A 14,047-nucleotide genomic window follows, 5' to 3' on the forward strand; every position below is an offset into this window, starting at 1 on the left:
TCGGCGTTCAATTATCAACACAATTATTTCTTATCACATATTTCATCACAGAAAAATCAAATACTTCAACAAAATAGTACAACAACAAATAGTTCAATACAAATTATATAGTTCAACAAATAAAAACTCATATTTCATCACACGGCGTCCCCCTTGAGCCTCCATAGGTGCTCAATCAGATCTTTCTGCAGTTGATGATGCACCTGTGGGTCTCGGATCTCCTGACGCATACTGAGATAGGCAGTCCAAGTTGACGGTAGCTGGTGATCAACTTCGGCTAGAGGACCCTGCCTGTAGTATGGTTCAGTGTCAAACACTGGGTCTTGTTGCTCGCTCTCGATGATCATGTTGTGCAAGATGACACAGCAAGTCATGATCTCCCACATTTGATCTTTCGACCAGGTCTGAGTGGGGTACCGAACAACAGCGAATCGAGATTGGAGCACACCAAATGCCCGCTCGACATCCTTCCGGCAAGCCTCCTGAACTTTCGCAAACCAGGCGTTCTTGCCTCCTGGCACAGGGTTTGAGATGGTCTTCACAAATGTCGACCATCTCGGATAGATGCCATCTGCTAGGTAGTACCCCTTGTTGTATTGGTGCCCATTGATCTCGAAGTTCACCGGAGGAGAATGGCCCTCAACGAGCTTGGCAAAAATAGGAGAGCACTGCAACACGTTGATGTCATTGTGAGTTCCTGGCATACCAAAGAAGGAGTGCCAAATCCAGAGGTCCTGTGTGGCTACCGCCTCAAGCACCACACTACAACCGCCTTTGGCGCCTTTGTACATCCCCTGCCAACCAAATGGGCAGTTCTTCCATTTCCAATGCATGCAGTCGATGCTTCCAAGCATCCCAGGAAATCCTCTTGCTGCATTCTGGGCTAGGATCCGAGCAGCGTCTTCCGCATTGGGTGTTCTCAAGTATTGTGGCCCAAACACTGCCACCACTGCCCGACAGAACTTGTAGAAACACTCTATGCTGGTGGACTCGGCCATGTGCCCATAGTCGTCGAGTGAATCACTGGGAGCTCCATATGCAAGCATCCTCATCGCTGTCGTGCACTTCTGGATGGAGGTGAATCCAAGAGCGCCAGTGCAATCCATCTTACACTTGAAGTAGTTGTCGAACTCCCGGATGGAATTCACAATCCTGAGGAAGATCTTTCGGTTCATCCGATAACGGCGCCGAAATGTTCTCTCGCCATGAAGTGGAGCATCGGCGAAGTAGTCGGAGTAGAGCATGCAGTAGCCTTGCAGACGATGCCGGTTCTTAGCTTTCACCCGCCCCGGCGCCGAGCCACCTCGCCGCGGCTTTTCACTGCTCGCCAGCAGCTGGGCGAGGGTGGCGAGCACCATCAGATGCTCTTCTTCCTGGACGTCGGCCGCGGCTTCCTCCTCCAGCAGCGCGGCGAGCTCTTCCTCCTCATCCGAGTCCATCGCCGAGACGGGCAAAACGCCGAACACCTTGCGCTCGGTGGCCGTGAACCTGCCGTTAAACCGCGCCTCCGCGGCCGGAAACTGCGACCGGAAACGCCCAGCTGTTGTGGGAGGGGCTGCCGCGGCGAAGCGCTGCTATTTTCCGGCGGGGAATGGCTATCTAGCGGAGTCGGGCGGCGGCCGTCGCCGGGATACAGCTAGTGGTGGCCGAGGGCGCGGGGGGTGCGAGGCGAGTCGGGGAAGAAAACCTTAACTTTTCCCCTGTCGGTGTGGGCCAGGCGTGCTTTTCCCTAGCGCCGGAGCCCCCAACGGCTCCCCAGCGCGCCGGGTTCGGCCTGTGACTGCCGGGCAGAAAAAAGGTCCGAACCGGCGATTTTCGGCGTCCTGGGGGCGCGACTGGGCCGTTTTTTCGGCGCCGGCGCCGAAAAAGTGGCCTGGGAGGGCCTGTTGGGGGCGCGGCTGGAGATGCCCTAAGGCCCAAGTGCCCAATCCACAGAGTCACAGACGAGAGGTCTCTAATGAATGAAAATGTGGTTGAACACATGATTGCTTGTGGAACCGATGATGCAAAGTTATGATTGCCGTAGGGAGCCACATTTGGTTATCCACCATTCCTGAATTTTTGCTTGTACAAGACATTATAGATGTTTAAATAAAGTGTGGTGGTGACCCCTAAAAAAAAGACAGGTCTCTCATTCACTCGTCCATCAAAAAAAGAAATGCCCAATTAACTAATAAATGCCCAATCAACCAGCCGTTCCACTTACGACCTAGCCCAGTGCCGCGCCACCGCCACATGTCTCACACGCCCACTGTCGGAGTGCCTGTGATGGGTTCCGATGAAGAGGTAGATTGGATAGGGATAACTGCTGTTGTTGAAGAAGTTGAGGCTGATGCGGCACTGGTTGTGGCAAGGGTAGTAGCTTCGGCGTCCAGATCGGCAGTTGCATCGGATGGTGAAGGCAGATCAACCAAACGGATGCTATTTACAGGTCTCCTTTGGAAATAGGAATTATGGGATCATATTGTGGCATAAGTGAGCATTTCAAGCGACAAGAGTCAATTTTAGCAATTTTCTAGTTTTTAAGACTCTTTTTATTTTTTTGTTGTTGAATGCTAGAAGTTTTGGTTGAACAGAGTTGCATTTGTACCCAAAAAAATTATACATTAAATGTTAGCCCCGGCTAACTTCAATTACTGGGTCCGCCACTGCTTCTCACTGAATACGCATCGCCAGAAATCCTGAAATAAATTCAGAAATAAATGTGATCACCAGGACTTGAATCCTGATGAGCTAAGAATACCACACTTACTCTAACCATCCAACTACAGGTTGGTTCGCTGTTTGGACTGAGAGTTAGAGATAAACCAAAGGTTTTGTTCTATCAGCTTATTAGCCAAGTTTGAGTCGGTTGTACTAGTATAAATAATTAATGGTACGGTCTTTGTAACATGTAATATGCCAAAAAAACTGTTTTATCGGCATGATTCTATAGATAGCTTTTGTGACATACTATTACGCATGCTTTACCAATCAAATTGAAGACTAAAATGTGGTGCCCGACTTATCAACCCGTATAGAGGTAGTACATGTTTGCCTCTCAAAAAGTGATTGTAGCCTCAGCAAAATACTAGAATGATCCCGGGTCTGAAAGTTTAGCAGAAAAAAAACCATATTCATAAGTTTTCATAAATTCAGAAATGCACATATATACTGAGTTGAAATTTATGTTTTCAATAAACATAATTGTAACACCCGCAAAAAAACATAATTGCAAGTTTTTTAATAAAAATAATCAGAAACACAAATTCTTGAGAAGTCATATGTCCATTTTACCAACCTTCATGGAAAAGGAAAAACCAAAATGTTATCATCATCATTTCCTCATTTTCACCGGGATCTCAAACTGTTTTAGTATTTCATTAATACTTTTTTAGAAAAGGAGGATGACCCCTGCCTCTGCATCTAGAAGATGCATACGGCCACTTTATTGATTATTCTCGAGGATTTTACAAAGTATTACAACAATATGCCTGAATCCGCCATCTTGGCAACATATGCCACTACTCCTATCCATATGATGAAGGGGTGCTACCTGGGCCAAATACCCGGACCACTCACCTAAGCCTATCATCAAAAGCCAGAAGCCTTAGCCGAGCCACATACCGGGTCTGGGGCATAAACTGGTCTGACGCACTCACATGTGTCGTCGCCGCCATCTTCCACAGGTCCGTCTTCAGAGCAGATATTGAGACTTCTACCTTGTCAGGCCACTCTGCCATCGACGCCACCATGACGCCAGACAACTGCCTCCACCTGCGCGAGTCCATCGCCGCGCATCGGGCGCCGAGTCTCCACTGCACCACGCCACCGAGATCCGCCGTCATCAATGTGTAGGATGAAGCACCGCTCCACCAAAAAAGGTGCCACTGGTCCCTTGATCCTCGGCTGCTGTCACCGATCCCATACTGAGCCCGCCACCACACTGCCCTCAAGGCGACGCCTTCAAGAAGGTCATGGCGCCAAGGACGCTGGCGCCGCCCACCGGAGTTAGGTTTTCACCCGAGAAGCAAGGTGGTGGGGTGTGGAAGGGCAGACCTCGACCGACGTCTCCATGAAGAAATCGGCGCCCGCGGACGTCGTCGTCGTCGCGGCCGGCTGGAGCCGACCAGGGGTTTCCCCCAATCTGGATCCCGACTACCAGAATCACCCGCAACCCAGAGGCAGGCCAGACGCCTGCACAGCCAGGGACCGTCGAGGGTGAAACATACCGAGCAAGGGAAGATGGCCAGCAGCCAAATCTGACGCCGCCAGCCACCAGGGCATCCATGCGAGGTCCCAGCCCACCGAAGATCCGCCGGCCACCCGACCAGATCGCCGGCACCGCGCCCACCCCACTGCTCACCGCAAGTGACAAGGGGCCTCGCCGGGGGCCGCCGCCCAGATCCAAGACCCTCCGATGTGAACAAGAGCAGCGCATGCCCCGCCGCCGCAGTCCTCGGCTGCGCCATGGGCCTTGCCCGGCGACAGCCTCGTGTGGCGGCGAGGGGGAGAGGGGCTACTCCGGCGAGGAGGGAGTTGCCCCCGAGACACCCACTAGGGGCGGCGCGTGTAAGTTTCTTTACCAATGCATATACGTGTGATTTTTCAAGAACATTTAAATACTTTTTAAACTAAAAAATAGAAAATTGCCAGTGCATTGCAGAATGCATAAATATTGTAGTATGTTAGCCCGTGACCGTGCGCCCATCATTTGTACATTGGCGTGTTAAAGATTTATTGATTTTGTACGCAATCATTGTGATTTACCTATCATTTTTTATTATTTTTTGCGAGGAAAACATCCAATCTATTCACCAACTATCAAGGTAGTGCAAAGAACACCAAAAGTAAACAAAATTACATCCAGGTTCACATACCATTTAGTGATGACTACAAACACTGGAGCGAGTCGAAGGCGCGCCGCCTTCACCATCCGTTCCTCATCGGAGCCGGGCAAATCTTATTGTAGTAAACAGTCGGGAAGTCGTCGTGCTAAGACCCCATAGGACCAGCGCACCAGGACAGCAACTGCCGAGTACTCGTCCATACTTGTTGTGTCGCTCCGGCGGAACACCACGCGGAGAAGCGAGAGAGAAAAGACGCCAGATGACTCATTTTCGAAAATTCAAATAATATGCAGTTTTCTAAAATTCAAATCATAATTATGAAGAAAACTTGAATTTAAATATTATGGAGGTCTTTGTCAAAAATCAGATCATACGTTGTGATGGCCGGGTCATGCGTGTGTACATGCTTGTCGCCGAGTGTGGCCGCTGAACGTGCTAGTGGGTTAGTGCATGGAGTCATGGTATTTGTAGCGTGAGTGGTGGGTCAGCTTGCTGCTGAGCTGCATGTGTAGTATATATTATGCATTGGATTAATGAGAAAGAGGAGGCTGTGAGGGCTAGTGGAGAAAATGTAGTCTTGGTGGTTACCAAGGAGTGTATCGTGCAAAGCAACTGGTTCTCTCCTTGGTGTATGTGTGCTTGTGTGTTTCCTCTGAGTTCTTTCATCATGCATGTGTGTCCTTGAGAGAAACCACAAATAAGCGTTGATGTGAGGAAGAAGACGAGCGGCGCTACAAGAGGCGGCGCCAACAGATGCTGCAATGCAGCGCTCTGTTTATGGTGTTGCCACCCCAGATCTTCGTCGGCGGCGGATCCTGCGATGCAGCTTGGGGCATCTCCAGCCGTTGGCCCCTCAGGGGGCGTCTAAAAGCGCCGCCTGGGGGTGAGCCGGCGCAAAAAATGACCCTAGGCGAGTCGGCCCCCAGGGCCGCCCCCAGCGCGTATTAAAAAACAAAAAAAAAGAACGTTCGGCGAAGTTATGATAAAAACTAGTTAAATTTCGGCCAAACATTACAAATTTCGGCGAAATTCGTCTAAACATTACATTAACCTAATCTAAAAAAAAGAAAGGGGGAAGTCGTCGCCGCCGTCGCCGCCATCGTTGTCGTCGGCCTTCTCCTCCTTGACGCGAGCGCCCCTGCTGGACCCCTGGCCGGCGTCGCCATGGCGAACAGGCGGCGGCGCGTCGTCGTCGCTGCTGTCGCATAGGACGACGACCCCGCCTTCCTCGCGGCCGCGCCGGCGCTCCTCGAAGCGGCATAGGGCGGCGCGCTGGCGCTCCTTCTGCTTCTCGCGGCGCGCCTTCTCCATCGCAATGGAGTCCTGGCGCGCCCATTCGAGGGCGGCGTCGTCGTCGTCGGCAAACTCGGCCTTCACCGGCGCCAGCGGCTCCGTCTTCACCGGCGCCAGCCCCGGCTCCGTCTTCGGCTTGACGAAGCGCGGAGGAGCCCCCGACGAGGGGGCGCGCCGGCCGCCCTCGTTGATGACGATGCCGGCGCTGCGAGTGCGCCGGCCGAGCGGCGTCTCCGCTGCGGGCTCGGCCTTGAGGTCGAGCAGCGCCGGAGAGCCGGACGAGTGGGAAGAAGAACGGGACGACGAGGAGGAAGAAGAGGATGCGCCGAACCTTCTTGGAGCCCATGGCCCGGCGCGGCGGTGCTGCGCCGGGGCGGCCGCCCTCGCCGGGGGGTACGCCAACGGCGGGTTGTTGCCGCCCTCGAGGTGCGTGAGCACGCCCTCGAGTGTGCGGCCGGGGACGCCCCACCAGAGGTAGCGTCCCTCGCTGTTCTGCCGGCTGCCGACCACCGGCGCGCCGTTGGTGGACGCCAACCGCTGCTGTTGGCGGCGCTCGAAGTACGCCGCCCAGGCCGCGTGGTTGTCGGCGGCGTACTGGGGGAGGGAGAGCTCGGCGTCGGTGAGGGACGCGCGCACGATGTCGACCTCCTCGGCGAAGTACCTCGGGTCCACCGCGGGGTCGGGCACCGGGGGAATGGGCACTCCCCCGGCGTTGAGCCTCCACCCCGTCGGCCCGGCGCGCATGTCCGGCGGCGCCTGGATGTTCGCCTGGAACAGGAGCCACGATTCCTGTTTGCGCAGCGAACGGCGGCCGAAGCCGTTGGCCGCCGCCGTATCTCCGGGGAAGCGCTCTGCCATGGCGAAGGCGGGGCTGGGCGGGCTCGGAAGAGGGAGGGGCTGGGCGGCGGCGCTCGGGGAGAGGTAGGGAGAGGAAGGGCTGGACGGCGGCGAGGGGCGGGACTGGTGTGGGGGCAGGTGAGCGGAGGCTGCCGGCTTTTATAGCCGGGCCGTGCCCGTGTGTACGCGTGCGAGGGAGTGGAGGCGTTGGCGCGCCGTCCCGTGAACGCGCCGCCCGTGAGGAATCAATGGCAAGGCTGACCGGCGGCAGCCTTGCCATTGATTCCCCACGGGAACCGAGGCCGTTGGGGGAAGACGAGGCGCCGAGTCGCTGACGCGGCTGGCCCGCGTCTTTTTCGCGCCAAAACAGCTCGCCCCGGCGCCCCCGGGCGCCCCCCAGCGCGCCGGGTTCGGCCTGGGTCCGCCGGCGCTGTTTTCGGCACAAGCCGGCGAAAATCGGGCTCCTGGGGGCGCGACTGGGCCGTTTTCTCGGCGCCGGCGCGAAAAAATCGGCTGAGGAGGCCTTCCTAGGGGCGCGGCTGGAGATGCCCTTGTGCTCGTGGTGTTGTAAGGGCGGATCTCGCCGGCGGCAGGATGCTGCAATACAGCGCTCGTTCAAAACCGCGAGATTTCACCGGCGCCGCAAGGAGGCAGTCACAGTAACGGGGTCATATATTTGTAATTTACAAATTATGTCATATATTTTTGGTATTTTTTATTAAAAAATAATATTTTTAAAAATACCCTATAGAAAAGGGGCCGACGCCATGCGGGAAGGAGGTGGTCCTCCGAAACAACGTCACGGGCGCAAAATGCGGTAGTGGGTCTTCACTTCTTCTCACCCGTCGTCAAAACTACCTCTACCGGTACAGAAGCCGTGATGGTCGATGTCTCCCCCTGCTCAGGTTGGATGGCCACCGTCCGCGGAGGGGCAACATACAGCGGCCGATGCCTCGCCCTTTCCCTTGGAGGAGGTTGTCGTGTAGCGCACCGTAAGCCACACATTCGTAGTGAGACGGACGATGATTTTGTTCGCTTTTTGTCCATTTGGATCGGTCCGGCAGACACCCATATCCGTTTTCGCATTTTGGTTGACGCTTACGTCCAATGCTAGTGCGACCCATTTTTTAGTGTGCATGCGAACAAATAAAGAAGGCAAACATTTTGAAAATAAAAAATGTTAATTAAACATTAATGCCGGTCACAAAGGCCGGCGCGATAGTCCACGAGTCCACTTTTACTTTTAATCTCTCTATATAGGAGTATATAAAGTACTTTAGGGGGTAATCAGAAAAAAAGAATTATGTAAGAAATTACCACAAAAATTAGAAACGTCTAGCCATTTATTTGATAGGCTAATAATTACGCCCGTCCGATCTAAAAAGAGAAAAATTAATTAACCACCTTTACCATTACGTATACATATCCTTACCAGAGGTTATTTACCTTTGTCATCTATTATGGGTGGGCCCATGTTATTAAAGAATATTTCCCAACCTTTGCCATTCGTATACATATCCTACCAGAGGTTATTTTCCTTTGTCATCTATTATGGGTGGGCCCATGTTATTAAAGACTCAAAGAAAAAAAGACTAAAAAAATGAACGCACGATCCTCATCCCTCGATGATTCCTTCCCAGCAAGTCTCCCTTCCATTTATCCCTAAAAATCAGGCTCCTATCCTTTCAACTAGCCGATGCCACAGAATTTGACCTCGCCTTCCATCAGATCGTCGACGCGCACGGGCCTTCATCTTCTTCCCTTCTTTCTCACTTTCACCGCGGAGTGCGACCAGTAATCGGCGATCTGGTCCTGCGGATGGCTGTCGTCGGGACCATGACTCAGAAAAAGAAGATGCAGTCACGTTCGAGCAGGTACTCAGCGATCTGTCCTGAGAGATAGCAAAGGTAGACAAGTTGAAATCGGAAGTTGGCAGCGGCGTTAGGCTGGACTCACAAGATTGTCGAAGGGAAGTGCTTGCACCAGCGGATGTCAGAAATTGGTAGTTCTTTCCTGGCTTATGGTGAGAAATAAGCTCAAGCCAAAAAGAATTCGTTTTTTTAGTGTTCGGCTTAATTTCCAGCCAAAGTTGGTCCCTTCACGTTTGGGAGAAGCCACCCGAGAACAGCTTTCCGAGCGCAGCCCATTAAAATCGAACCGTTATATCTTTATGCCCTCGCTGCTGATAGTTATTACAAGAGAAATGCCACCCGTGAAAAACACGACCCCCCTGGGCCGGCCCTGAGGGGTGGGGGGCAGCAGGGGCGGACGCCCCGGGCCCCGGATGTCCAGGGGCCCCCTCCGACGTATTCAGCCAGCCCATGGCCCAGGCCCCAGGGAAACTAAGGACGTATAGTCGGTAGCCCATGCGTATGTCTACGATCGTCATGTTTTCTTCCCCGTCGAGTTCGCCTGTTGACTGGTTCGCGGCGGTTTTGGCAGATTTGTTTTCGCCCCGGACGCGAGTCGCATGCCGGCGACTCCGGGCTCGTGCAGGGTGTCCTCACCATCAACCCCACATCCCGCCTCCGGAGGCCTCACGATCTACAAATCTTAAGATTATATTTTGGGGGCCTCATAATCTACAAATCTTCGGATTTGTAGATGGATTTGTAGATGGTTGTAGATCGTGAACTCCACAACCAATTTCTTCGATGATGTCGCGCAGGTTGGAGTCCAGACAATGAAAAGATTGATCCATGCATGGTTGTTTCAGTCGAGATGTTGATAATTAGTTGAGTTTTTATTTATCTGGTATAATCTTTTCATGGCAGAGGCAATTTGAATACTATCATGGGGTCATGGGGATTATGGGAGTCAAGGGCCTCACGATCTACAAATATGAAGATTGATCTTCATGTGTGTATGTGTGGATATAATTAGGATTTTGTTTGAGTGTTCTCTCTCTCTCTCTCATGCGTGGTCTGATATGTGATTCCATTTAACTCACAAATTCATGCTAGGGAAACAACAATAACAGTTTGGTGAACACCCGGTCACGGATGCTAAAATTATAAGATCTATTATTTATTAAATTGACATGCATATTGATGCTTTTGTTTATATATCATTTTAGTTAAATTTACGGATGAGACTGTCATAATTTTAACTTTTTGAGAATCATATCATCCTTATTTAAATAATAGACTTTGGGATACAAAGACCATTAGACGAAGCTGTCGGACACACACAGCGACCAACCTCATCTCTCAGCAATCAGTGCACCAGCATGTGCGCCTGTTTATTGGAAGATCTTCTCGTGCAAAGAAAGGGGCTATTTTCTAGGCCTTGCTAGTCGCTGTAATCTCCTCGGTCTGCCCATAATGGCACAATGAACCACCATGGAGGGTAATGGTTGAGGGTTCCAAATGCCATCGATGATGACTTTGATGTTCCCATAAAATCACACCCATGGCTCATTGAGACCTCCACCACCATAGCTTTGCCGTCGTGCTTGCCCAACGCGGCGTCTATGTTCACCTTCGCTCAACCAACAGGAGGAGGGTTCCAGGATAAAACCGTCATAAGTGACTTTTCATCAACGAATACTAGAGGAAAATTTTAAGGGCCCCGAGTTTTAGTTTCGTCCTGGGCCCCCAAAAACTCAGGACCAGCCACCCCAGCATCGCCCATCTATCCTGACACGTCGTTGCTTCGTGCGTCTGCTAGGCTTCATCGCCGCCGCCTCTTGTCCAGCCGCCGCTGCCGTCGCCTCTTGTCTAGCTAGCCGCCGCCCTTCCCAACGTCATGCAGGGAGGTTAGCCAACATCGCTACCCTGTTCCAGTTGGGATCGTCGGCCTTCACCCGTCCATCTGCTGCTCCCGTCTTCCTGCACATCCGGCCTCCATACTTGCCCGATCTTGACGCCCAGCTCCAGTCTAGTCGTCCCTGTCCAAGCTCTTGCCAAGGCAAGCACCTTCTATCCTTTTATCTTTCTCCTAAGCACTTCTTTCCAGTTCGGCATGTGATGCAAGTTCTGAAGCATGTCATGTGTATGATCTGTGCTACATTAGAGAGTGAAAACAAATACTTCTGATTGTACACTGATTGCTATGTACGTATATATGTATGGCCAATAATACTTTCTCGCGAATGAATTTTGTGTTGTGGTATTACAGACTTTTCACTGGGTACATAGAAAATAATTAAGCTGAAGGGACAGAGGCTGAAAAGAACTGGATGGCTTATTCTCACTGGGCTTATTTCCACCGCGGCTTCTCAGGGGCTTATTTCCACAGTGGCTTCTGCATATGCTAGAGGTGAAAAGAACTGGCCCTAACGAGCCAGTCAATTTCTAGGTATCCTTGCTTTCTGGCACTTAATCTTAACAAATTTCTGTTCTATTTTTTGGTAATTTGTTCAGTGGATTTCCTAATAGGTGGAGCACATAGATAAGGACCTTGACCTGCAGGTAATCCGTGGCTGCTGCCACACTCTCCATTGTGCACTTCCTAAATCATGGATCTTCGCCTGCCTGCCACACTTATTAATATTTAGTCTAAGTAGGATTTTTTTGCTACTTGTGATGATTTTGCAGTAACTGATCCATCCATTAGTTGGTGTTCTCTGTCATTGGTTCGAACCAATTGATCGTAGCAGATTGAAAACAATTGGATTCCTATGAGATGCTGAACTGTGAGTTCCATTTATGAAAAGTGTGCCTCACGCCTCTGTTTTAGAGTATTGAATGGTGAAATAACTATGACATAGAGATGATCTTCATGTCTAATCTTGGTTTGTTCTGTTCAGAACACATGTTGAATCTCCTGTTCTCTACATGGTATTGCTGATCATCCTGTCCTTTCGTATATTTTTGGCATTTAATCAATGCCTCCCAGATGTCTTGAGATCATTTTCAGTCTGTATAGTTTTCTGTTTTCTGTTCGTAGAGCATTTGGTTCTTCGAGTTGTGACCGATGTGGCCATGTAAAACTAGAGCTGACAAGGCAAAATAAATAAATAATGCAGACTCTTTTTACATCTTGCACAACAGGCATGTCAAAATAAGGCTCTAGATTGATGGCATTAATTGGTCTTTCATGGCTCGAGCTAGATGCCATGCATGTTCTAGGTAAAACATTGGCTAGGAATCTACTTGCAGTTATAATACGGACCAACTTTTCTTCGAACCATGTATAATACCATGTATGTACTCCCTCCTTCCAAAAATATATGGTGTACTTGACTTTGCAGCACCATCTTTTACGTATGACTTTGACGTTACAAATCCCACTATAATCTGCAACATCTGACCATCGATTGGTTCATATAATATAAGTAATACTAGCAAAAGAGCCCGTGCGTTGTAACGGGAGAAAAAACACAACACACACTCTTAACCGAACAACCATCACTCAAGACCACAATAGATACATCTCCTTTATTTTAGCGACGCATCATATTTGTGTTGCCGCTTATCCTTCTTCTCACCCTCACCGACGGTGGCCTTAGTGTTCACACAAACCAAAACGTGTTAGAATGTGGTTGATCCTAAGACGTCTCTCTCTCTCCCTCTCTCTTGCTTTCTCTCACACTCGCGATGAGAAATCTGTTGTTTTTCCCTGCGACGTATTCAGAGGTATGCATGTGTAGTTCTCGATGTTTTCTTTTCCCTATATGATTATAGTGGGTGTTTATTTGCAATCCGGATTGCTGCCTGTATGAAAGAAAAATTGATCGTGCGCTATAGTTATAAGTTAGCTTCCAAAATAATATTTAAAAAATATTTAACAGGTAAAATTAACATCATATACAAATTTCACACATTTTTCTGATCAAATTTCATATATAACATATTAAAATCGGAGTTACGGTTTAAAAGATACGTATAATTTAGAAAACCATTTGTTTGAAATAAATATCTTCTAAAATAATATTTATAAATACTTAACAGGTTAAAATAATTTTATATTCATATTCTACATATTTTTCTAATCAAATTTCATATATAGCATGTTTAAATCAGAGTTACGGTTTAAAAGATATGAATGGTTTAGAAAAGCATTTGTTTGACTTAAATATGATCCACGGATGGAATACCTAAAATGTCAGTTTTTTTTGAAAAACTGTAAAATAACGGTTCGGTGTGACTTAAATCTGGATTGCGGGTTGATTTCATGAAAACGCAGGGGCTTTTTTGTAAATTGGTGCGACGGACGGACGGACAGAAACCCTACGTGCTTTATTATTAGGTAGAGAAATATGATAATTGATGTTTAAGATCTTCCCGAGCCCTAAAAAAAGAACTTCTCTACCGACTTGGGGATGCCCAATCTATCTCGCTCACTGTTTTGGTAACCGAACGAAATTTCGCGATCTCGCCTGGTTACCATGTTTATCGCCCCGCCTCGAGAAATACTCATACCGGGCAAAAAATCTCGAAATTTTTGAATATTTTGAATTCAAACGCTCAGAGTGTAGTTAAATATAGGCCATCTTTTATATTCTAACATAAGTGGTTGTGGCCTAGTGGCAACGCCTGCCTCCACAGGGTGTCGTTGGTTTGAATCTTGACCCACGCTTTTTAATTTCTTTTTGATATGCAAAAGTTAAAAAAGCTAGAATTTTACAATCATTATATTGCTATGTTATCTTAATGCATCTATATACTTGGTAAAGGGTGGAAGGCTCGGCCTCTCGCCTAGTGATTTGTTCCACTCTTGCCGCCCTAGTTTCCGTCATATCGGTGTTATGTTCCCGGATTTTGCGTCCCTCACGCGGTTGGACTATAATGGGAACCCCTTGATAGTTCACCTTGATTAAAGCTTTTCCAGCAATGCCCAACATTGGTTTTACCATTTGCCACCTAGCCTCTTTTTCCCTTGGGTTTCCGGAGCCCGAGGGTCATCTTTATTTTAGCCCCCCACGGGCCAGTGCTCCTCTGAGTGTTGGTCCGAACTAGAGCCCTGTGCAGCGCCACCTCGGGGAAACTCGAGGGCTGGTTTTAGTTGTACGGATTGCTCATCTGAGTGTGCCCTGAGAACGAGATATGTGTAGCTCCTATCGGGATTTGTCGGCACATTCGGGCGGTGTTGCTGGTCTAGTTTTAACCTGTCGAAATGTCTTGTTGTACCAGGATACCGAGTCT

The sequence above is a fragment of the Triticum urartu genome, chromosome 7, assembly GCF_003073215.2.
Source record: "Triticum urartu cultivar G1812 chromosome 7, Tu2.1, whole genome shotgun sequence".
Taxonomy (NCBI): domain Eukaryota; kingdom Viridiplantae; phylum Streptophyta; class Magnoliopsida; order Poales; family Poaceae; genus Triticum; species Triticum urartu.